Raw genomic sequence first — 26011 nt, 5'->3', positions numbered from 1 at the left:
TCCCAAATATTTAAATAACATGACCAAACCCACAAAGTTACTTATTATCAGAGCTTTGATTAGAACACCAGTTCATTGACTTCAATATCAGTTCTGATTGCAACTCCCTGCCATTTTTTATTTATCTGTGACTTTCTGGAGATTCAACATTAACAAAAGCCTGTGATAAGGCTAGAATACACATTTTGGGGAAAGGTGAGCTTTTTTTTTTTTGCATATTGTGACTGCCACTCAATGACATATCAATGAGTGCTTACTTGGCCTCCACAGTTAACCATCTCAGACAACTACCAGCTTTTAAAATGTAAATAAGACAACCTAACTGAGGGGGTGGGAGGGGGGAAGAAGGAAACTCTCTAAAGAGCAGGATGAACTTAATCATGTCAACCACTAAGCCAAGCAAAGGAGGGATAGGGAGGAAGTGGGGTGGGGATTGGATAGGGGCTAAGTGGGTGATGAGTGCATGCATGTCTACATAAGTTTATTTTACCCCATTATGGTGTATGAATACACTACACCAATAAAAATCTTAAAAATGAATTCTTAGTGTCTTAAAAACTTAAGTTTGACAAAACATTTGTTATTATCTCAATTATTCAATAAAATTCTCTTATTTGGAATAGAAAGGCATCTGAATGGACTTAGAAAATGCCAGTTTAATACTCAACCCTCCATCTACAGAGGGAGCTGAAACCTATGAAGAGGGTCCAGTATACTACAAACACATAATCCTCCACATGCTGCCTGAGTTTAAGTTCTATCTCCTTCACGTAATCATTGACTACTCAATGATCATACTTTTGTTTCTAGTACTTCCTTATAACTCCTCTAGTGGGTTACAGGACTACTCCACTAAACATCTTTCTTTCTTTCTGAACTCCACAGTGCCTAGAAGAGTAGTCACACATAAAGGTCCTTAGTAAACAGCTTGAGCCTCTCATTTACGTGAAAGTAGATTAAGGTTGATGATCAGTGTGAGTACAAGACTCCAGGTTCTACCTTAGGCTTCATATTAAATATAGATTATGCATGTGATTATGTCTTCCTTTAAATTTATCTCTATTTTGTCTTACAATATTTGATATAACTGATGAGCTCTTCTTTTATTTAGGTATCTTTTCCTTCTTTCAAGCTTGACGAGTTTCCAATAAATTTGTTTCTCTTTTTAAAATTTAAATAATTTATTCTCATTAATTACTACTAATAATATAGAATGATACAATAGTAAAATATATCATCCTCAGTAAGTTAACTGTTCCTTAGAACATGTCATCATTCAAGTAAAATATAACATTTAGAACTTTAAAAATGGAAATTTTATGAAAATTTTACACATTCTAAAAATTAGAACTATAAAAATCAATGCTAGAGAAAATTCTTTCTAATATATGTGTCTTAAAATATTATAAAAATTATTCTTCATTCTGAAAATGATGTCAGGGAAGAATATCTGAATTTTATTTTATTTTTTTAAATTTGTGATACTGGGATGAAACCCAGGACCTTGCACATGCTAGGCCAGTACCCTACCACTAAGCTATATTCCTGGCCCAGTCTAACTCTTTTAAAACCACAAATTCTAGTTTCTAATTGCTGTTCTGGTAACATCACCAAGTAAAAGATATTTATAATTTTTTTTTGTGGGTCTGAGGATGGAACCCAGGGGCATTTGACCTCTGAGCTACACCCCCTGCCCTATTTTTTATTCTTTATTTTGAAACAGACTCTCACTAAGTTGTGAAGGGACTCAGTAAGTAGCTGAGGTTGTCTGCAAACCACGATCCTCCAGTCTCAGTCTCCCAAATGGTGGGATTACAAGCATGCACCACCTCATCAGGCTCAAATATTTATAATTTAATACTACAATTACCTGTCAAAAAATAAGGATAGAATAAATGTTGCATATTCTATAGGTTGATTATGACATGCTTAAAAAAAACAGGGTTCTTTCATTTAATCTTTTGACAAATTTGGAAACATTTATCTTCTATCCTTAAAAACCCATTATAGTGCTATAACCAACTACATTTTATGGCCTTAATGGTTTGTACAACTTGATATATTTGAAGGTGTGGTGAAGTGTATCCATCTTTTCATTTGTTTATTGGGTCTGAAGTCACAGTTCTGCAGAGTGGACACATTTACTCTCTGTTAAACCATAACAGCAAAATATATACTGGTAGAAGAGGAGAATTAGCTTTTGAAATTCAGCTTGATATATTGAACAAATATTATCCTCATCTGAACACTGTGTCTTGTTAGCAGCTACTCCCAGAAATCAGGTATTTTAAAACTTTCCAGCTGGGCATGGTGGTGCATGTGAAAGGCCCCATTTAGAAGAAAAATCGCAAGCCCTAGCAGCCAGCTAATAGTTAAAAAGAAAAAGTGTATATTACTGCAGCTTGCAGCTTAAGAAGCATAGCGTAAGAATGAAAAATATGCAATAAGCCCACCCTGTTCCAGGAACGTACCTAGCATCTTATCTATACTGACCAGGTCAGCACGCCCTGTGCCAGGAACCTGCTGACTACACCTAGTGTCTTATCTAACACTTGACAACAGAATGTACTTTTTCAAATGATTCTGTAATATTTTGTAAACGCATGTAACTTAGCCCAAACCCCCCTAACTGGTGGTCTTTTCCCTATAAATATCCACACTTTCAGTTGCTCGGGGCCGAACTCCTCTGCTCTTAAGTGAGATATGAATCGGCCCCAGTGCACTGGCCCCCTAATAAAAATTCTTACCTTCTGCTTTTGCATCAAGTAGAGTTTCTCGTGGTTCTTGCCGTCGTTGCTTATCCCGAGGTTGATTGAGGGTCTCCCTCTGCGGGGGTCTTACACATGCTTGTAATCCTAGTATTTGGGAGGCTGAGACGGAAGGATCGCAGTTCAAGGAAAACCTCAGCTACTACTTAGTGAGGCTCTTTGCAACTCAGTGAGACCCTGATTCAAAATAAAGAATAAAAAATAGGGCTGGGGGCGTAGCTCGGAGGTAGAATTCCCCTGGGTTCCATCCCTAGTACTGCAAAAAAAAAATTCTATTGGATACAAACATTCTACAGCTGAACCATATATGAAGAGCCATATCTTGACTGCATCAAGGTGAAATCATCAAATAATACATAATAGGTCTGTGGGAGATTCTTACATCCATTATAATCCTAGATGGTAACAGTGCTTCCACTTCTACACAACTGGCTTCAGACAGGGTCATGTAAAAATTATTCTCAAAACTTAGCTGAAATCTTTCAGATGTCAATAAAAGTCTAAAGGTGTTTGTATGAGTTAGAGTAAAGCCAGAAATATCTCAAGACTTCACCTAGTTACATTACCAAGCTATAAGGTAACAAAATCCAACTAGCATGGGAACAAAACTAGCATAGGAACAAAAAGTTCAGTAATTCTTCTAAAAGCATATGTGAGTAACCCTTTGACTTAAATGGCATGATGAAAAAAGGCATCAATAGAACAAGGCATTTTAAGCCCACGAAGAAGAATTACAGAATAAAGTCTGTAATACTCAGAGATCCAAAATGGATCATTTAATTTTTTCATTAAGAAAATTAAGCTGTAGTAGTGACTTAGAAAAAAAGGTACAATATGAAAGAACAGAAGATCCTGTTAAGAATACTATAACCAAGCAAAATTAATCTTTTGAGGACTTCTGTCTTAGAAAAACCTGATTTACAATGCTTTTGTTTGCACACATAAAAGTTATTAGCAGCCCAATTACAAGAGAAATGCCTGTTATAAGCTGCATAACAAGTTTGACACCAAAAATCAAAATACATGGAAGAATTTTGCAACCACTTGAAGAGACAGCAAAATTCAGAGAAGTGACCACCCAAGTCCATCAGATTTCATGGCAGAATCATGACACTGCCTGGCTTCATTGTGGGTGTGACTTCAGAAATGACTATACATGCATTCATGGGTACAGCTGTGGCCACCTGACTGTGTAACTCTGGAGTTCGGTTTTTCAGTGTATTCTTCAGGGATGAAAGTCTAAAAGACTTGTCTCCAGAAGGAAGGAGCAAAAACTTTCTCCTATCAGTGCTATTTTTGGGTGCACTGGGAGGCCAGGCAGCCTCACCATGGGCAATTTTTGGAGAACTGTGCAGTTGGTTACAGTTAGCTTCCATGGCCCGTGAATACTTTTTTCTGATCCCAAATTATTTTGTTTCAGAGGTCTGTCTCCTTTCTGCAGAGATGCCCAGGAGCCCTGGAGCACAACCATCACGTTTGACCTTGCCCAGACCTGTTCCTAGGCAGCGTGTGCTATTTCTCTTTTCACAGAAGATAATCAATTAATACTTCATCTTGTTTTTAATTATTAGTGGATAACATAATATTTTGATATATACACATATTATGGAAGGATTAAATCAAACTTTATGAATGATCACATACTTATTTTTGAAGATATAACATTTAAAATCTACTCTCATAGAAATGTTCAGTTATATAACATTTCATTATTAACTGTAGCCATCCTGTTGTATAATAAATCTGTTAAACTTATCTTTTGCATTTAAAATTTTATGTTCTTTGACCAACATCTCACTGATTCCCCATCCTCGACAACCACTAAACACTATTTTAGTTTCTTTGTCTAGCAGTTCAACTTTTTTAATTCCATAGATAAGTAATAAAATATACAAACCTCTAAGAATAATTGGAATAGAGGAGGGAAAAGAAAGTGAAACCAAAGGGATTAACAATCTCTTCAAGGAAGTAATAGCAGAAAAATTTCCAGACATAAAGCAAGAGGTTGATACACAGGTCCAGGAAACTTATAGAACTCCCTTTAGACAGGATCGGAGAAGAGGATCCCCACGCCACATAACTGTCAAAATGACCAATGTGGAAGCTAAGCAGAGAATCTTAAAGGCAACAAAAGCAAAGGGCCAAGTGACATTCAGAGGCAAACCAATTAGAATCACTCCAGACTTCCCAAACCAAGTCACGAGAGCCAGAAGGGCTTGGAGTAACATATTCCAAACTCTGAAAGAAAACAACTTCCAGCCAAAAATTTCCTACCCAGCAAAACTTTCTATCAAATTAGATGGGGAAATAAGAAGCTTCCACGACAAACAGAAACTGAAGTAATTTATGTCTTCAAAACCAACGCTAGAGAAAATACTCAAAGAGATTAACTACAAAGAAGAAATAGGTAACACACACCAGAACCAGAGAAATAAGATTTTCCATCCAACAGACAACTAAGATTGGTTATCTGTGGAGATTCATTATTTATGTTAGTCTTTTACCTATCTCTAAATTGTATTGTTTGCCTTTATTGTTGTTAATTTTTAGGATTTCTCATTGGAATATTAATATACCTTCAGATATAGCATTTGGAAATATTTTATCCCATTCTATCAGTAACTTTTAACTCTGTTTACATTGTCTTTGGATATACAATATTTTTTTTAGGGAGTTTCTATACTCTTCTGTTGCCTGTGCCATATAAATCATATCCAAGAAATCACTGCCAATTTCAATGTTGTGAGGTTTTATGACCCAGATTTTCTTCTAAAAGTTTATAGTCTTAAGATTTATATTTAGGTCTTTTATCTATTTTGAGTTAATATTTGTATATGGTGTTAGGTAAGGGTCCAACTTTATTCTTTTTCATTTAATTATTATTTTTCAACAATATTTAGTTAAAAGATTATTATTTCCACCACCAAATGTTCGTGGATACCTTGTCAAAAATAACTTGACAATATATGGAAGAATGTATCTCTAGGCTTTTATTTAACTCCAATGGTTTATATATCTGCCTTTAGAACAGTACTACACTGTTTCAATTATTGTAGCTTTATATGGTTTGAAATCAGAAAATATATATCTTCTAGCTTTGTTCTTTTTTGAGATCGTTTTGGGTATCTAGAGTCCATATTCCTTATTAGGATAGATTTTTTTTCCTGAAAAATAAATATATAAATATATGATAGTTTCGCCTAAAAAAATAGAAAAAAATATTCTCTGGTAAGAAAGAAAGCAAAAAGAAATATTGAAATGTTATCTTTTAGTCATCAAAAGCTTGGTATCAGACAAATGAAACTGTTATGTGAGATCATTTTTAATTTTGGATAAATTGCTGTAATACTAGATGTCAACCACTAAGCCAAGCATGGAAAGGAGGGATGGGGGAGAATGGGGTGGGGATCGGGTGGGGGCTGACTGGGTGATGTGTGCATGTATGTCTACAAAAGTTTGTATCCCACTATGATGTATGAATACAGTGCACCAATAAAAAATAAATTGAAAAAAATATACAAACCTCATAATTTTTTTTATTTTTTAAATTTTTTTTAATTTTTATTTTTCTTTTGGCTTTCTTTCTTACCAGAGAATATTTTTTTTCTTTTTTTTTAGGTGAAGCTATCATAAATTTATTTATTTATTTTTCAGAAAAAATCTATCCTGATATGGAATATGGACTCTAGATACCCAAAACATTCTTGAAAAAGAACAAAGCTAGAAGATGTATATTTTCTGATTTCAAACCATATAAAGCTACAATAATTAAAACAGTGTAGTACTGTTCTAAAGGCAGATATATAAACTATTGGAGTTAAATAAAAGTTTAGAGATAAATTCTTCCATATATTGTCAAGTTATTTTTGACAAGGTTTCCACAAACATTTGGTGGAGGAAATAATAATCTTTTAACAAATATTGTTGAAAAATAATAATTACATGAAAAAGAATAAAATTGGACCCTTACCTAACACATATACAAATATTAACTCAAAATAGATAAAAGACCTAAATATAAATCTTAAGACTATAAACTTTTAGAAGAAAATCTGGGTCATAAAACTTCACAACATTGAAATTGGCAGTGATTTCTTGGATATTATTTCAATGGCACAGGGAACAGGAGAGTATACAAACTCCCTAAAAATATAAAAAAAATATCGTATATCCAAAGACAATGTAAACAGAGTTGACAGTTACTGATAGAATGGGATAAAACATTTCCAAATGCTATATCTGAAGGTATATTAATATTCCAACGAGAAATCCTAAAAATAGCAACAATAAAAGCAAACAATACAATTTAGAGATAGGTAAAAGACTAACATAAATAATGAATCTCCACAGATAACCAATCTTAGTTGTCTGTTGGATGGAAAATCTTATTTCTCTGGTTCTGGTGTGTGTTACCTATTTCTTCTTTGTAGTTAATCTCTTTGAGTATTTTCTCTAGCGCTGGTTTTGAAGACATAAATTACTTCAGTTTCTGTTTGTCGTGGAAGCTTCTTATTTCCCCATCTAATTTGATAGAAAGTTTTGCTGGGTAGGAAATTTTTGGCTGGAAGTTGTTTTCTTTCAGAGTTTGGAATATGTTACTCCAAGCCCTTCTGGCTCTCGTGACTTGGTTTGGGAAGTCTGGAGTGATTCTAATTGGTTTGCCTCTGAATGTCACTTGGCCCTTTGCTTTTGTTGCCTTTAAGATTCTCTGCTTGGCTTCCACATTGGTCATTTTGACAGTTATGTGGCGTGGGGATCCTCTTCTCTTATCTTCTCTAACGGGGGTTCTATAAGTTTCCTGGAGCTGTGTATCGACCTCTTGCTCTATGTTTGGAAAATTTTCTATTATTTCCTTGAAAAGATTGTTAATCCCTTTGGTTTCACCTTCTTTTCTCTCCTCTAATACAATTATTCTTAGGTTAGCTCTCTTAAAATGGGCCCATATTTCTTCAATGTCAGATTCCTGCTTTCGGATTTTTTTTTCTAAATCAGAAACCATGCATTCATTTTTTGAATGATCATCTTCTAGGAGCGAGATTCTATTCTCCATGTGGTCTAATTGGTTGTTTGTACTTTGAATTGAGGCCTTTACTTCATTAATTGCATCCTTTATCTCTCTTTGGCTCTCTCTGAATTCTTTTCAAAACACATCTATTATTTCTACAGTTATTTTCCTGATTTGATCTTCTAAAAATCTCTGCATTTCTGTCTTATCAGGTTCTGATGTTGTGGAGTTGTGGGCATTCATTGCTCCATTGTTATTCCTCTTTCCCATGATTTCAGAAGTTTGTGCCTTCTCTGGGTTCTTCCCTAGGTCACTACCACTTCACTTAAGGTGGTGTGGATCTCGAGTCTTTGGTATCTCAGTCCCCACTACTTCTTTCCTGGGTTGTATCGCAGAGTCTCAGACCCAGGGAGTCAATGGAGGCTGCTTTAGACCATGGGGGGGTTCCAGGTTGGGCGTTCTCCTATGGTGTAATATCTCTGCCACCACCACTCCCCCACTGGGCCAAGTCCCTGGGAGTACAGTACTGGGATTTCTCCTCTAGGGGCTGCAATTTGACTCACTGTTGAGTGCACAGATGGAACTGTCATGGACTCAATGAATTCGCTGCTGCTGCCGGCCAGTAGCAATATGGTGCCGCTGTCACGCCCTCGGCCATGAGGCTGGCGTATTTTTTCTCTGTTTTTGAACTCCACTCTGAGTCCCTGCAGGGTGCCCTGAGCCCAGCCCCTGGGAGCTTTAGCTGTTCCCTGCGCTGAGAAACCTGCCAAATCCCGCCCGGCTGTTCCGCAGCGGCTCACCTTGGCTCGCTGTCCCGCTGCTCCTCTCTGGAGTTTGGTGGGCTGTTGAGTGCGTTGGTCTGGTGCCGTCCGGTGAACTCGCCGCTGCCGCCAGCAGTAAGGCGCTGCTGCTGCGTTCTCGGGCGTGAGGCCGGCGTATCTTGTCTCTGGTTTCTGGGCTCCATTATGAGTTCCCTTCTTCTCTGGAGCCTGGTGCTGCAAGGCAAAATGGCGCCTGCCGCTTCACGCCGTGGCTTCGGCTGCAGCACTGTGGTCTGGTTTCTGGTGTCTCATTTTTCCAGCCCTCTTTTCTCTGTCTCTTAAAATTACATCTTTTGTTTCTCTGCTGATGGTGTTCTCTGGCTATGAAAGGCGCCGATTCTGTGGTAATAGAGATTGGTTGTTAGCGGGGCTCGTAAGCCCCGTTTTGCTCCATCGCCATCTTCCCAGAAGTCCTCTCTCTTTCCAAACCTCATAATCTTAAAACTGCAATGAAGAGAAAGTTATAGCAGCCTTTGTTTCCTTAATTTCATGTATCACAATGTTTTTCTTACCTATTTGTTAAATTAAGAGGGTGTAAGCATGATTCATATAATCATCACTGACAACCAAGTAATTAAATAACAGAGCACTAAATCAAAAACTTTATAAAGCCATTTGACTTTTAAAAATATTTTTAACATAACCCTAACACAAAATGGGTATAGTTAAAAGTCCAGATCAGTTAACCTTTTCCAATTTTCATGACCATTTCATTTTTCCACAATTATTCTCCAGTAATTCAATATGTTACCCAAGACGCTACCTACTGTGCTTTGGGGTGGTGCTCATGCACTTTAGTTGATGGCTTCTGTCCTCAGGAATTCCAATAAAGAAACTATGTCTGACTAATAAGCTAAAGTGGCTCTCATTATTTCATTTATTTTTAATCTGTTGTTTTACCTATGTGAAGAAAAGAGCATCTTCCTGGAGTCTGAGATCTTCCTGTGTTCTCCATTTTATGGAAATGCCATGAAATCCACCCACTGGTGCAAATGAAGCTGAATACAGCTCTAGAGAGGGACACTGTGTAGACCTGAGTTTGGATAGTCCTTATGGGTCAAGGAACTTTGTCCCTACATCCCTATTTTATTTGACCAGCAAAACCAAAGGTCCTCAAATCTCATAATAAGACACCAGGGAAAAAGAGGAAACAAGAGTTGAATATTATCTTTTTAATAGATTTATGCTATATTGTTGAATAGTTTACAGACATAGATAATTGCTGATTAGGAGCAATTCCCAAAACAACAATAGAAAAGAAAGGAGATTCAGGAAAGAAGATTCAGACTCTATAGAAAGACAACCAAACACACTATTGAGTAAAATAATGAATATTAATTTATATTGAGTAAAATAATGAATAGGAAACTGTGTTGCAGTACATATATTTATTTATCTGAACCAGACTTGGTGGCGCACTCCTATTTTCCTAGCTACTTGGGAAGCTGAGGCAGAAGATCATAAATTTGAGGCCAGTCTGGGAAACTTAGCAGGACCCTGTCCTTAAATTAAAAAAAATTAAAGAGCTCATAATGTAGGTCGGTGGTTGAGTGCTTGCTTAGCATACCTGAGACTGTGGTTCAATCCCCCATACCTATAAACAGCAAATAAACAAAATAAATAATTAAATGCTTATCTAGAAAAATAGACAATATTTTTTCAAGAAATTCTTCAGCTTCCTGTAGGGTATTAATCTTGAGAGATGATCCTTTATTAATGTGATGCCAGTAATTTCAGTTCATGAGAAATATTGGAAAATGGAATATTAAAATGCACAGTAATGGCTAGGTGCATTGGTGCACATTTGTAATCCCAATAATTGGGAGGTTGAGACAGGAGGATCACAGATTTGAGGACAGCCTCAGCAAATAGTGAGACTCTTATCAACCTAGTGAGACCCTGCTTCAAAATAAAGATAAAATAGGGCTGGGGGTATAGCTATGAGTAGAATGCCCTGGGTTTAATCCCCAGTACAAAAAAAAGCATGGCAATGAACCCTCTGAGTTCTGAATTTAATTCTCCTTGTCCTTATTGTGGAGGAGAAATTACCCCCTGGTAGTTGTGATGTGTCATGCCAATGGACATTGCTATCTTTAACTCCAAGCAAAAGAATATACTGCTTGGGACCTATGCCACACATAATCCTTAAGTGACCATTCCCCAGCCATGCCCTTCAACATGGGATGAAGAATTTGATATGCTAAAAGAGATACACTCACCTGGACCCTATGTTTCTCATTATAATCTTTTTCTTGTCCCCAAATCCACAAGCTCAGTTTTCCATCTTCCCAGAAGTTGGAAAGTTTATTGATGTGGAAATACTTTATATATTATGATTGTATGCCCATAATATAATGACTTACGATGGCCCATAGTAAGTCTAGTATAAATGCTAAAAATGCTTTGGCAGAATTTTAATGAGAGAATCAAAGATCTAAGACAGCCTCACAATCAAAAGATGTAGTTTATGACACCTGTGAATCTACAGCTAACAATGCTATAAGGACAAGTTCAGAGGTTATCTTTCATTACAACTTTAAAAAATGGACTCCTTATTGTCAACTGCAACAATAAGAGTCTGAAATTAAGAGGCAACTGCCGAGACGGCCTGCTGCCTCGGCATCTATGTGTTGAGACCCCACTCCACATAGCCAATTGGCAACAAGCCCCAAGAAGGAGGTGTCGTCTCTGGCCAAAGTACCCCCCACTTTTAGATACCCTTCATGACTATTAATGATTCCTTTTAACTCTCTACACAAATTGCTCCGGTGATGTGAGACCAGGACTATGAAAGAGATTGAGTCCATGAAAATAAATTCTCTAATAATTTGTCTAAATGGCTTTGGTTTTGCTCAATAGTAATGAAAAAACTGGCCAGAACTCAGACCCTGTGATAAGCATTCCAGCTGCAGCAATCACAAATGGTCTCCGACCCTCATTCCTATCACTAATTTAGGTTAAGCCATTAACTCCGGTAACTGGTAGCTCAGTTTAAGGTAACTCTGTTTACCCTTGAGATCCTGCCTAGAGACAGAGAAGATAAAATTTTGTGTGTGACTTCAAAGCAATTTAGTTGATGAACAACTTAGTTGCCCAAATACAATAGAGCCGAAGGAAATAGATTGTTGACTTTAACACCCAGTATGAGCATTCCCCGAGACAGAGAGACTGGCCGCATGGTTAGAAATGAATATGACAAAATAAAGGACAGATGTTCTAAATATATATGTATGAAGGAAAGGAAATACCGTAAGAGTAAGAAAAGCATTTTTTGCATGAAGAAGAGCTTATCATAAGAACGTCCCAACTGGGAAAGAAAGGAATTAGAAAGTTAGAAGCAGGTTGCAGAGGGTTTGTGACAGGGAAATGGATTATTAAAGATAAATAGGCTTTTAATAGGCTTGTTGTCTAAAGAAGAGTGTTCAGCAGTTAAGGAAATACATCTGACAACTAAATCCAAGAACTTCATGGTGTTGTTTGTGGTGTTTTGTCTGCCAAACTGTGTTGTGAGTTTGCTTAAGCTTTCAGATTTAGAAGGTAAAATGCCAACACCTGAAGAAACCCTATCACATCCACCTGAATCACCACATCTCCCCACACTTGCTATACGGACTGAGCCCAAAAGATGGAAAGTTCCAAGAAAGTTAAAGAAGATTCCCCGAGAAGCCTCCAAGCCTTGGGCGTGCCCGTTTCTTCTGGAAGGCTGCCCTTTGGAACTGCTTGTCTGCAAGATCTGGGAGAGGATCCGGAGTTAATCTCTTGAAAGCCAAAAGCCAGCTGAAAACCGGACTAGTTTTTTTACCTCTGTTTACGTGTCATTCACTATTGTTTCACAGTGATTGCATTCACTTCCTTTTCTCTTACTATTAACTTTACTGGTGAAGGGTATACATTTTTCGGGGTTCTTGTAATAAAGTGTCATTGGCTCAAGAAGCCTTTGTCCATGTCAGATTCTTTCTAGAGAGTGCTGTCACTAGGAACTCTTAGTTCCTAGAAGAGAAAGAATCACTGCAGATAAGAGGCTGCAGTACTTCACTCTAATTCTTCCCCATCTTTGCTGAGGTTTTCGACCGTGAGTGGACTCGCGCCCCAACAGGACTGAGCCGGTCTGCGACAGGCAACCATCATAATTTTGACAGCATGCAACAAGACGAAGATCTTACTCTTCAGGGGTCAATTTTGATAACTCAGAGATCTCTAGGCAGGCACTATAGTATTTACTTATGTAACTAAAGGAGGACCATAAAAATAAAAAGTGGTGAGCAAAAGGTTGGTATAAACCACTTTAATGGGATATGAATGATCTATCACCCAGTCTAAGAAGAGAGAGTACTCAGATGTAGTACCCATCGATTCAAGACAGGTCAGGTCCAAACCAGATGTGGTGGCACAAGCCTATGATCCCAATACTTAGGATGCTAAGGCAGGAGGATTTCAGATTTGAAGCCAGCCTCAGTAATTTACCAAGACACTGTTTCAAAATAAAAAAAAAAATGAATGGGGTAAAATTCAGAGTTAGAATATCCCTGAGTTCAATGTCTAGTGCCAAAATAAATAAGTAAAAGAAAGAACATGAATCACAAGAGAATTGTCACTAGATGGCGACAAACTCTTGCTAACGCCTCAGCACTTGCTAAAATTATAACTTCCAACTTCAGATTGATTTTCTTAGGTTTCTTTCTTATATGAACTAAAAAAAAGATTTATCTCCAGCTACTGGAAATTTTGACAATGCTTCCACCAAAATTATTAAATTAATCAGTGTCAAAGAAACCAAGTTTTTTATGTTCTGTGTATTATATTTATATTTTTACAGAAAAAAGTCCACTGCTAAGTATTTACCATATTGTATAAACACACTAAAATCAAGAATGAATTCCACTGGAGATAGGCTGTCTCAGAACTTTATGACATCTATTTTGTTATTTATCTTTCATAAAAACATGCAATAATAATTTCTTTCTTTCTTGGGGGAGGGAGGCGGTGCTGGAGATTGAACCTAGGGGCATTCTACTTTCAAACTACATCACTACCCTGATTTCTTATTCTTTATTTTTGAAACAATGTCTCACTAAGTCGCAGAAGTTCTCACTAAGTAGCTGAGGCTGCCATAAATCTGTGTTCCTCTTGTCTCAGCCTCCCAACTCCTGGGATTACAAGCGTGTGTCACCATGTTCAGCTTCAATAATCATTTCTATACATAGAAATGAGTTAAAATACAAAATACAGTATTGAAAAATAATAGAAAACACAACATTATCTTAAGATATTATATACTAGTCCCAATATAACCAACTAAAACTTGAATTATTTAGAGAGTTCAGTACAGTGAGTAATTACAAGTAAGAACAAAAAAATGTAGACTGTGGAAAGAACAATTGAAAATAATCTCAGCTGGGCATGATGGGGCATGCCTGTAACCCTAGTACTTAGAAGGCTGAGAAAGGAGGATTGCAGGATCAAGACCAGTCTCAGCAATGTAGTAAGACTCCCCGTTACATAACATGCATAACAAGACCATGTTTCAAAACAAAAAATAAAAGGTATTGTAGGTGTAGTTCTGAGGTAAAATGCTTCTGGGTTCAATAACCAGTGCCCATCACATACACACACACACACATACACACACACACTGAAGTTATCTTATCAAAACTAAAGTAAATTATATGTTCTATAATTTTAACAATAAAATATATTATAAATTTATTAAGATTATTTTAGCCAAGCGTGGTGGTGCTCGCTTGTAATTCCTGCACTTGGGAGGCTGAGACAGAAGGATCAATGGTTTGAAGCCAGCCTCAGCTAATTAGTGATCAACTTAGTGAGACCCTGTTTCCAAATAAAATATAAAATAGGTCTGGGAGTTTAGCCTGGAGATAGAAAGCCCCTGAGTTCCACCCCCAGTACCACTAAAAAAAAAAAGATTATATTTTAAATTTATAAAACACTATTTGAAGACAAAAAAATTCAAAAATGTATAAATAAAAGCATAGGTTTTATATTATTTATACGTATTTCTCCCTAAAATAATGTAATTATAATCATTTTCTTATTGGTCATGTTATTTAGTAAAATAATTCTAGTCAACATAAATGAATTACTGAGAAAAACCAACAGAGTTTGAAGAAAGATCGTTAAGAAGATATTTATAGAGACACACACTTAAATGCAATGTAGATTAAATTAATAACAGTTTCCTTCTGAATTAATCTCAGAGACACTATTCTAAGTGAAAGAGGCCACCACAATAGGCTTCTTACTGTATGATTCTATTTATATGACACTATAAAAAGGCATAATTTAATAATAACAACAGCAACAAAATGAACAACAGTGCAAGACTCAGGGTATGTGAGGATCAGGGTGCCTGTAAAAGGATACAAGAAAAAATTTTGACAGATGAAACTCTTCCATATTGTAACTGTGATGGTTACATGACTATGCATTTGTCAAAACTTAGAACTGCACTCAGGAAAGTAAATTTTTATATGTAAACTAAAAAGAATGTGTGGGACTAAAAACTGATTGTAGAGACTTCCGGGAAGATGGCGACCAAGAAAAGCGGGGCTTAAGAGCCCCGCTAACAACCAATCTCCATTACCACAAAATCAGCACCTTTCATAGCCAGAAAACACCATCACCAGAGAAACAAAAAAATCACCAGGCTCCAGAGAGAAAGCGGACTGAGAACAGAGCTCAGAGCCACAGAGGAGATAACCGGCTTCACGCCCGAGGATGCAGCAGCAGCGCCATACTGCCGGCAGCAGCGGCAAATTCACCGGATGGCTACAACAAGCCGAGGTGAGCCGCTGCGGAACAGCCAGGCGGGATTTCTCACCGCAGGTAAAATCTAAAGCTCCCAGTGGCTGAGCTCAGCACACGCTGCAGGGATTCAGAGTGGAAATCAAAACCAAGAAGAAATAGGCCAGCTTCACGGCTGAGGGCTTAGCAGTGGCGCCATATTGCCACCAGCGGCAGCAGCAGAGAATTCACCTGAATCCAGTACAGCTACATCTGCGTACTCAAGAACAGTGAGTCAAATTGCGGGCCACACAGGAGAAATCCCAGTACTGTACTCCCTGGAACTTGACCCAGTGGGGGAGGGGCGGTGGCAGAGATATCACACCATAGGAGAACGTGCAACCTGGCACCCCCCACAGTCTAAAGCAGCCTCTATCGACTCTCTGGGTCGCAGACTCTGTGATACAACCCAGTAAAGGAGTATTGGGGTCTGAGATACTACTGACTCGAGATCCAGAACCCCTTAAGTGAAGTCATAGTGACCCAAGGGAAGAACCCAGAGAAGGCACAAACTTCCGAAATCATGGGAAAGAGGAATAACACTGGAGCAATGAATGCCCACAACCCCACAACATCAGAACCCGATAATACAGAAAATAAGAGATTACTAGAAGATCAAATCAGGAAAATAACTGTAGAAATAATAGAGGTGCTTCGAAAAGAACTCAGAGAGAGCCAAAAAGAGATAAAGGATGCAATTAATGAAGTAAAGGCCTCAATTCAAAGCACAAACAACTGATTAGACCACATGGAGAACAGACTCTCGCTCTTAGAAGATGATCATTCCAAAAATGAACGCATAGTTTCTAATCTAGGAAAAAATATCCGACAGCAGGAATCTGATATTGAAGAAACATGGGCCCATTTTAAGAGAGCTAACCTAAGAATAATTGGAATAGAGGAGGGAAAAGAAAGTGAAACCAAAGGGATCGACAATCTCTTCAAGGAAGTAATAGCAGAAAATTTTCCAAACATAGAGCAAGAGGTTGATACACAGGTCCAGGAAACTTATAGAACTCCCTTTAGACAGGTTCGGAGAAGAGGATCCCCACGCCACATAATTGTCAAAATGACCAATGTGGAAGCCAAGCAGAGAATCTTAAAGGCAACAAAAGCAAAGGGCCAAGTGACATTCAGAGGCAAACCAATTAGAATCACTCCAGACTTCCCAAACCAAGTCATGAGAGCCAGAAGGGCTTGGAGTAACATATTCCAAACTCTGAAAGAAAACAACTTCCAGCCAAAAATGTCCTACCCAGCAAAACTTTCTATCAAATTAGATGGAGAAATAAGAAGCTTCCATGACAAACAGAAACTGAAGGAATTTTTGTCTTCAAAACCAGCACTAGAGAAAATACTCAAAGAGATTAACTACAAAGAAGAAATAGGTAACACACACCAGAACCAGAGAAACAAGAGTTTCCATCCAACAGTCAACTAAGATTGGTTATCTGTGGAGATACATTACTTATGTTAGTCTTTTACCTATCTCTAAATGGTATTGTTTGCCTTTATTGTTGTTAATTTTTAGGATTTCTAGTTGGAATATTAATATACCTTCAGATATAGCATTTGGAAATATTTTATCCCATTCTATTAGTAACTGTTAACTCTGTTTACATTGTCTTTGGATATACAATATTTTTTTTAGGGAGTTTGTATACTCTTCTGTTGCCTGTGCCATATAAATCATATCCAAGAAATCACTGCCAATTTCAATGTTGTGAGGTTTTATAACCCAGATTTTCTTCTAAAAATTTATAGTCTTAAGATTTATATTTAGGTCTTTTATCTATTTTGGGTTAATATTTGTATATGCGATTAGGTAAGGGTCCAACTTTATTCTTTTCCATGTCATTATTATTTTTCAACAATATTTAGTTAAAAGATTAGTATTTCCCCCACCAAATGTTCGTGGAAACCTTGTCAAAATTAACTTGACAATATATGGAAGAATGTATCTCTAGGCTTTTATTTAACTCCAATGGTTTATATATCTGCCTTTAGAATAGTACTACACTGTTTCAATTACTGTAGGTTTATATGGTTTGAAATCAGAAAATATGTATCTTCTAGCTTTGTTCTTTTTCAAGATCGTTTTGGGTATCTAGAGTCCATATTCCATATTAGTATAGATTTTTTTTCTGAAAAATAAATAAATGTATGATAGCTTCACCTAAAAAATAGAAAAAAAATATTCTCTGGTAAGAAAGAAAGCAAAAAGAAATATTGAAATGTTATCTTTAAGTCATCAAAAGCTTGGTATCAGACAAATGAAACAGTTATGTGAGATTATCATTTTTAATTTTGGATAAATTGCTATAATACTAGATGTCAACCACTAAGCCAAGCATGGGAGGAAGGGATGGGGAGAGAATGGGGTGGGGATTGGGTGGGGGCTGACTGGGCGATGTGTGCATGTATGTCTACAAAAGTTTGTATCCCAATATGATGTATGAATACAGTGCACCAATAAAAAAATAATAAAAATATTAAGTCACTATCAATCATGAACTTCATATGGAGAAAGAAAAGACCTAAAATAGTCAAAGCAATTCTCAATAACAAGAAACACGCAGGAGGCATTACAATCCCAGACTTCAAACTATACTATAGAGCAATAGTAGTAAAAACAGCATGGTACTGGCACAAAAACAGATATATTGACCAGTGGATTAGAATAGAAGATACAGAAACAAACCCACACACCTTTAGTCAATTAATCTTTGACAAAGGGGCCAAACACATACGCTGGAGAAAAGACAGCCTTTTCAACAAGTGGTGCTGGGAGAACTGGCTAACCATTTGTAAAAAGATGAATCTAAACCCCTATATCTCACCTAACACAGGAATCAACTCAAGATGGATCCAAAACTTAGAAATTAGACCTGAGACTGTGAAGTTAGTAGAGGAAAGCATAGGTTCAACACTATAACATATTGGCACAGGCAGTAAGTTTCTCAACAAAACCTCCAAAACTCAGGAAATTAAAGCAAGAATAAACAAGTGGGATAACATCAAACTAAAAAGTTTCTTCTCATCAAAGGAAACTATCAATAACCGAAAGAGGAAGCCTACAGAATGGGAAAGGATCTTTACCAGCCACCATTCTGATAGGGGGCTAATATGCAGAATATAAAAAGAGCTCAAAAGACTCTACACTAGCAAAACAAACAACCCAATCAAGAAATGGGCAAATGAACTAAATAGACACTTCACAAAAGAAGAGATACAAAGGGCTAATAGATACATGAAAAGATGTTCTTCATCACTGGCCATCAGGGAGATGCAAATCAAAACTACACTGAGATTCCATCTAACCCCAGTCAGAGTAGCAAGCATAAAGAAATCAAACAACAACAAATGCTGGCGAGGATGTGGGGAAAGAGGAACTCTTTTACACTGTTGGTGGGAGTGCAAACTAGTTCAGCTACTATGGAGATCTGTGTGGAGATTCCTAAGAAAGGTGGGAATAGATCCACCATATGATCCAGCTATACCACTCCTAGGTATCTTTCCAAAGGGGTTGAATTCAGAGAAATACAGCAACATATGCATACCTATGTTCATAGCAGCACAATTTGTAATAGCCAAAATATGGAACCAACCAAGATCACCATCAACAGATGAATGGATAGCAAAACTGTGGGAAATACACACAATGGAATTCTATTCAGCCATAGAGAAGAACAAAATTATATCATTTGCAAGAAGATGGAAAGCCCTGGAGAACATCATGTTAAGTGAGATCAGCCAAGCACAGAAGGAGAAGATACACATGTTTCCTCTAATATGTCCAAACTAGAAAACACAAAGGATGCCAGTGGGACTCCAGATATTAGAGGGGAAATACTAGCTAAGTTTGAATGGAAAGATAGGAGAGGAGAAAGGCCGATCTTGATTAATGAGGGTCTACACCTGAACATGTGTAAAATTATGAACAAGACATGGTTAACCTGGACAACCATTGGTGGGAGGGGGAAAGAGAAAACGGGGGCGAGGGGAGAGGGCACCAAATATAGTGTAAATGTATACTGTTTATGTTCAATAAAAAATTGTTAAAAAAATAAAAAAATAAAAAATAAAAATAAAAAATAAAAACTGATTGTAGATTTCTCTGAAGTGTGCGTCTTTCCTTCCTTCTTTTAAGTTCTAAATCAATTTATAAATAAAATTGTGAAAAGAAATTGAAAAACATCAATTTTATTAATGGTAAAACTGCACTGGACTCATAGTCCCAAAAGTCCTTTTACCACTTATCTTTTAACCCTGGGACTCACTCACAGGGGAAGTCTACAGAAAAAGTACTTATCCAGGAAGAAACAAGGGTAACTCTAAGGTGCATAGATTTCTACTTGAGAAAAAAAATGTAAAATGTGTTTCCAAATCTGCCTCTCTATGGCAGATTTTGGCCTCTGACTGAGGAGTAGAACATGTACCTCCAAGTACACAGAAAGAGCAAGACTCGAAGATGCTAAGGACCTCACATACTCAGTCTCTTGTCCAAATTTTAGTAATCTGTAATGCTACTTGCCAAGAGGCAGGGCAATTAGTGGGGAAGTGGGGCTGAGATTATGCTATCAATACTATCAAGATGAGAGTTTTTACATCATTTATTGATGGGAGGCAGCAGGTTGGAAGAAGGATTAAATAAGCCCTCTAATAGTGATAGTTCACAAATTTCACACAAAGTGAGAAGTAGAGGTTTTTAGTTAGTTAGTTAGTTTGTTTGTTTGCTTGCTTGATTGCTTGTTTGGGGTGCTGGAGATTAAACACAGGGATTTGTGCATGCTATAATTTATCTTCTACAGAACCACCCGGCCAGACACCAGAGACGATTTATTAAATACTGATGTTGAGAAAATTAGAACCCTTTGGAGAAGAAAGGAAGGAAGGAAGGAAGGAAGGAAGGAGTAAAAGAGAAAAATATAAAGAAAAAGGAGAGAGAAAGAAAGAAAAAAGAAAAAAGTAGGTTTTTTTCTGAGGTGGCATTAGAGCATATGGGCATATGTTCACATATTATATCACATTTGTGTGACAATTTAACAAATTTTCAGGCATATTTTCTAATCAGTAGATACTTGCATTAAGAAAACTTCAGGTTTTGTTTAAACCTTTGATACACTTCCATGATATATGCTCTATGAAGATATATCTCTAGTCAGTTACAATTGATATGTTTTGTTTTGTTGGTTGTTTGGTTGGTTGGTGCTGGGAATCAAAGCCAGGGCCTTGCACATGCTTGGCAAGTGCCGTACCACTGAGTCACATCTCTATCCCCTACATGCTGTGTTTCATCCATAAAATTAATGGTTAAGTAAGAATAACTAAGGCTGATATGAGATATCCTTTATGTAGAAAATTGCTTTTTGAAGCATAAGTATTCTAGTAGTGAATGTCTCATCTTCACTCTCTCTGAATAACTATGACATTTCAAACAGAAGGAACATGATTCTTCATGGATTTGTGCTGAAGGCGAAAGTCAGTGAATATCTCTCCTAATAACAGTGTGTATACATTTTATTTTACCTTTTATTTACTTTCAGGCCTCATTGCCTAGATTGCAAAGAGGGCTGTCATGAATAAAAATGAGAAGGAAGGGGTAAACTTGGAGCAGATGTAAAGACTTTCTCTCTTTTCATTCTTTTTACCCTAGAAATCATTTTCAATACCAAGTGGTGTACTAAGTTTTCTGTTATATGATTAGACCTTTTTGTCCTATCTTTCTACCTCATATAGTCATCAAACTCCTTAACCAAGCTCATTGTGCATGGATATTCCAAAATATCATGTGTCAGCTTCCATGCATCCTCACAACCAATTATTTCATCTGAAATGACATTTTTTTCTCTGTGCTGCTGATATTTGTTTTAAATAGTGCCTCTTTCTGGAACCCTTTCTCACCTCCACCTGATTTAGAACCACCCCCTGCATACCAATAGCACCCTGTACATTGAATATTATAGCACTGTTTGTGTCATAACAAAATGCAAATTTTGTTCATTCTTTCCATCCATTGACTAACTTTCTGGAAGCCCTGGGTGTATCTTCTGTCACTCTGCAGGTTCACAGATAATGAGTAACGGTTGAATGTACTGTGCCTATGGCAAGTGAACGGGGAAAAGTTAATAAATATTAGTCAGTGATTATCTAGAAAATGAAGTGTTCTAGCACTGATAAGCAACAAACCAGGCAAATGGACAAAAACTATGATGAGGTGTCATCTGTGAGCATTCTCTAAATGCATACTCCCAATAACCACAGCAGTAATAGCAACACAATGTTAACTAAGAGTTTAACATGCTGAAACTGAGCTGAAGATGTAGGTCAGCGGTAGAGCATTTGCCTAGCACTTCAAAAAAAAAGGTGAAATGATAATAAAAGAAACATATAAACAAGATTCTATAGATTAATAAATAAATTATAGGGGATTTATTTGTTCTTCCATTGTTCATAAGAAAATATAAATGTGATACATAAATAAGCACCTGCCAGGCTGTAGATGTCATGGTTTTTAACCATTAAAGGCCACAAAAAGCTAGGCATGGTGGCCCCTGTCTGTAAAACCAGTACTTGTGAGGTTGAGACAGAAGGATGAAAGGCTCAGAGCCAGCCTCAGCAATTTAGAAAAACCCAGTTAAAATTTAAAAAAAGTAAAAAGGGCTAGGGGTGCAGCTCAGAGGTAGAGTGCCCCTTGGGTTCAATACTTGGTACTAAAAAAAACTCATAAAAAGGGATTTATTTTTAATAACAATTCTTTTTTTATATAGAACTTGGGATACATTAAAAGTAATGTATCCCTAATGATTCCAAATTCCCTAATGATGTCCAAATAAGAAAGTACCTTTTCAGAAGTGTTATTTAAACACTGTGTCTTGAATTTCTATGTTGGTTCCTTATTTTTTAATGGCTGCTTTTACTTCTTGATTTCTCAATGTATAAATTATAGGATTTAAAAGAGGTGTGAAAATTGTGTAAAACACAGAAAGTATTTTATCTACAGAGTATCAGCTGAAGGGCCATACATAGATAAAGACACATGGGGCAAAGAACAAAGTCACAACCATGATGTGAGCTGAGAGAGTGGAGAAAGCCTTCGAGGATCACTGGGCAGCACGGTGCCTAACTGAGTATATGATAACCATGTAGGACAGGAGCAAGAGGATGAAGCAGACCAGGGACAGGAATCCACTGTCAGCAATGACTAGGAGTTGCAGCATGTAGGTGTCCCTGCAGGCAAGTTTGATTACCAGGGGAAGGTCAGAGAAAAAGCTGTCCACAACATTGGGACCACAGAAGAGCAAATTCATCATGAAAGCCATCTGACTGGATGAGTGCACAAATCCAACTGCATAGGAGGATAACAGCAGCCCAAAGAGCACCTGTGGGCTCATAATGGTCATGTAATGGAGAGGTTTACGTATGGCAACATACCTGTCTATTTCCATGGCAACGAGCAACATCATCTCACTTCCACCCATGAGGTGCATGAAGAACATCTGAGAATAACATCCCCACCAGGAGATGGTCTTTTGTTCTCTGAGGAAATCCACAATCATCTTAGGTGTGGCAAAAGAAGCCAGGATCATATCAATGCAGGAGAGATTAATAAGCAGAAAGTACATGGGTGTGTGAAGGCGTGAATCACAGGCCACAGTGACCAAGATGAGAAGGTTTCCTGACACAATTTCCACATAGACCATAGAGAATCCCAGGAAGAATAAAATCTGAAGATTTTGAGACTGGGAAAGTCCCAGCAAAATGAATTCGGACACTATGGAATGGTTTGCCATCTCCATATTGTCAACTTTATATACTAATGATAAAAAGAACAATGATAGAGGCAAGAAAATGATGTATACTAGAAAGGAAGGTCCATATTGGTGTCCAATTTGCTACTTGGGGTGTGAGCACTTAGAGGTATCCTCTAGTTTGTAGAATTTTGTTGGCGAGTGGTTTCCTTAATGTTCCAGAGAGGTACACCAAATACTTAGGAGAACTCAGAATATAAGTTTCTGTAAAAAAAAATTAAAAAAATGTGAAACCACAACCTTGTAATCAGAAGACCTCCAAATGACACCAGACTGTGCATAGGGCAAGAAACTCCCCTTCTAAGGGTCAAGTTATCTCTTCAGTAAAATTAGCTAATTAGATTACATGATATCTAAAGTCTTTTTGTGTTATAAAGATCCCCACAAATAGGATAATGGTTATGGAAGGTTCTCTACTTACTGAATGATATTGAGTTTTTAATCCTAGAAATTATATATAAAGTATGTAAGATTCTCAATAACCATATTCTGAAATAGATCCTGATAAAGAAACGTGCATTCAGTACTAAGAAATATACTTTTTCCCTTTTCTACTCCATTTTTATATCAATCTCTCTGAGCTCATTCTAGTATTAGTGGTAGTCACTGCAAAGTTTTTAAGAGTCAAAGATGTGTGTATGCATATACTATATACCATATTTGTAACATAAAAACCCAATATTATATATTTATATTTGAACTACATATTTATGTGATTTATTCACTCAATATTTCCCATTATTCACATCAAATTCCTTTCTTGTGTTCTAGGCAAGAAGTGCAGAATACAGCAGAAAGGGTATTGCCAGATGTAAATAAATTTATTTCATTTTCAGTGTCTATTTTTTTTAGGTTTCAACTTGAGAGAGCTTGAGGTAACTGATTCAGATGGATAAATTCTTTTAGCAGAGTCATTTAAGTTTATGACATATTTTGTCATTAGCTCATGGGTATGGTGAAATTAGTTTTACTCATTCAGATTTTAAAAAAATTGTTTTAGTGTTAATAATTTAAACAACTTTAAGTTTTCACCAAACTCCTTTAGTACATGAAGTATAGGCACCATTCTGTGCTTAACAGAAAGAGGAGAAATGCTTTGATGTGAAGGTGCCTTCTTGAGTCCCAGTAATGGTTCTACATTTCCTTTGCTTGTATTCCCACCAGTTCCCACAACTGACTCTCCAAGTCATTACAAACAGATTTAAGAGAGATCACAATACTATATATTCTGTTTCTTTGGGACAGTCCCATGGGAACATTTAACTAATTGGGCATGTATTTTTCACCCTATGAAAACATATCTTTTGGCTAATTTCTTCCTCTAAGAAACTTGATGTACAATATTAAATACATCAAATATGTACAGTTATTAATCTTCATGTCCAGAACAGTTATAATACCTTTCAGTGTCAAGCCTAATAATTTGAGAATTCCTTTTCGCAACCTAAGTTTTGATATTTTTTAATGTGTGTTTGCATTTCTATCCTTTTTATCAAATTACAATTTTTATATTATATGTACATTATTTTCTTTGAGTTCTTACTTAATATATTAAAATACAAAAAAATCATAAAATTTGTCATAGAATTCTGTTTTTTGGATGTTGCATAATAAATTATTCCCAGAAACACAATTGAGTTTTAGGACTTAACACATTTTGTTTAAATAAAATAAATTTTTAAAATTATGAATATCTTGAAGGCTACTCTAAAATGACTGGGATAATTAAATACATTTTGAAATAAGTGTTTTACTTTTAATGCATGAATTCTGATGCAATACTAATAGTTCTTAGCTTAAAATGATTCAGCTTATAATCTTTAAACATTATGATCATGTAAAAGTGATACATTTTCAGTATAACCTGTACCTCAGTTTTTAAATTTTGATGATTTCCTGGTTTAGCAAAATGTAATAGTATACTCTATGGTGATATGAAGCAGCGACAGCAGTGAGTCACTGGTCCCAATGGCCCCTGCAATCACAGTGGTCAACAACAGATACTCTACAATGGACTCTGTTACTGAGCTAAGATATTCAGTAGTTTGAGTGTATCAAATGAATTTTCAACTTGTAAATTTTATAGGATGCAGCCCCATTGTAAGTTGGAGAGCATTTCTCTATTCATATTGAGTATCAAGAACCACTATTACTATGAAAAACATCATGATTTGAGATTATAGTTATGTACCAACAAATTATAAAAAATAAATTATTAAATTTAATCACAGAAGATAATTATCGAAGATACATATGTGATAAAAAGTCAAGTTGTATTGAGCATCTATCTGATTAAGCTCTGAAGAACAAAATGTCTGTGGATGTGATAACATTTTATTCTTCTAAAATTTAATATTTAAATATTTATTATATTAATGCACAGCAATATGAGATAAAATAAAATACCTTAGATCAGAATTTCCAAACCCAATTGCACACATACACACACAGACACACACGCATACATTTTTTCCTAGAGTCAATTTAATAGACTTAAACAAAATAAAAACAGAATAGGAAAACCCTGAAGATTATAAGCAAGAGAAAATTAAATATTTCTTTGGTAACATAAGTGAAGATTCTATTAAACCTGTCACTTCTACTTGAATGATCATTGATATAGACTGAAAATAGTAATAAATTTTGATTGATTAATGTCGAATGCTGGAGTTTTGCGGAAAACTAAAGTCACAAAAATATAAAATTAAATTCACAAAAAGTATACAAAAATGAATTAAACTTAATTTACCTAAGATTGTCACATCTACAATAGAACCATGCTATGTATTTATGATACATGGAGTA

The 26011-nt window shown here is 36.4% G+C and overlaps 1 pseudogene across 1 annotated transcript; it reads right to left on the bottom strand.

The window, feature by feature from the left end:
• Positions 1-22291: 22291 nt before the first annotated feature.
• Positions 22292-23194, bottom strand: LOC308271389 (olfactory receptor 4K13-like; annotated as a pseudogene). The gene has a single exon. The product of its transcript is annotated as an olfactory receptor 4K13-like (transcript).
• Positions 23195-26011: the final 2817 nt, after the last annotated feature.

Source organism: Muscardinus avellanarius (genome assembly GCF_963383645.1).
Source record: "Muscardinus avellanarius genome assembly, chromosome: 12".
In the NCBI taxonomy this organism is placed as follows: Eukaryota; Metazoa; Chordata; class Mammalia; order Rodentia; family Gliridae; genus Muscardinus; species Muscardinus avellanarius.
The sequence above is the reverse complement of the archived record's forward strand: the minus strand, read 5'-3'. Positions and strand labels throughout refer to the sequence as shown.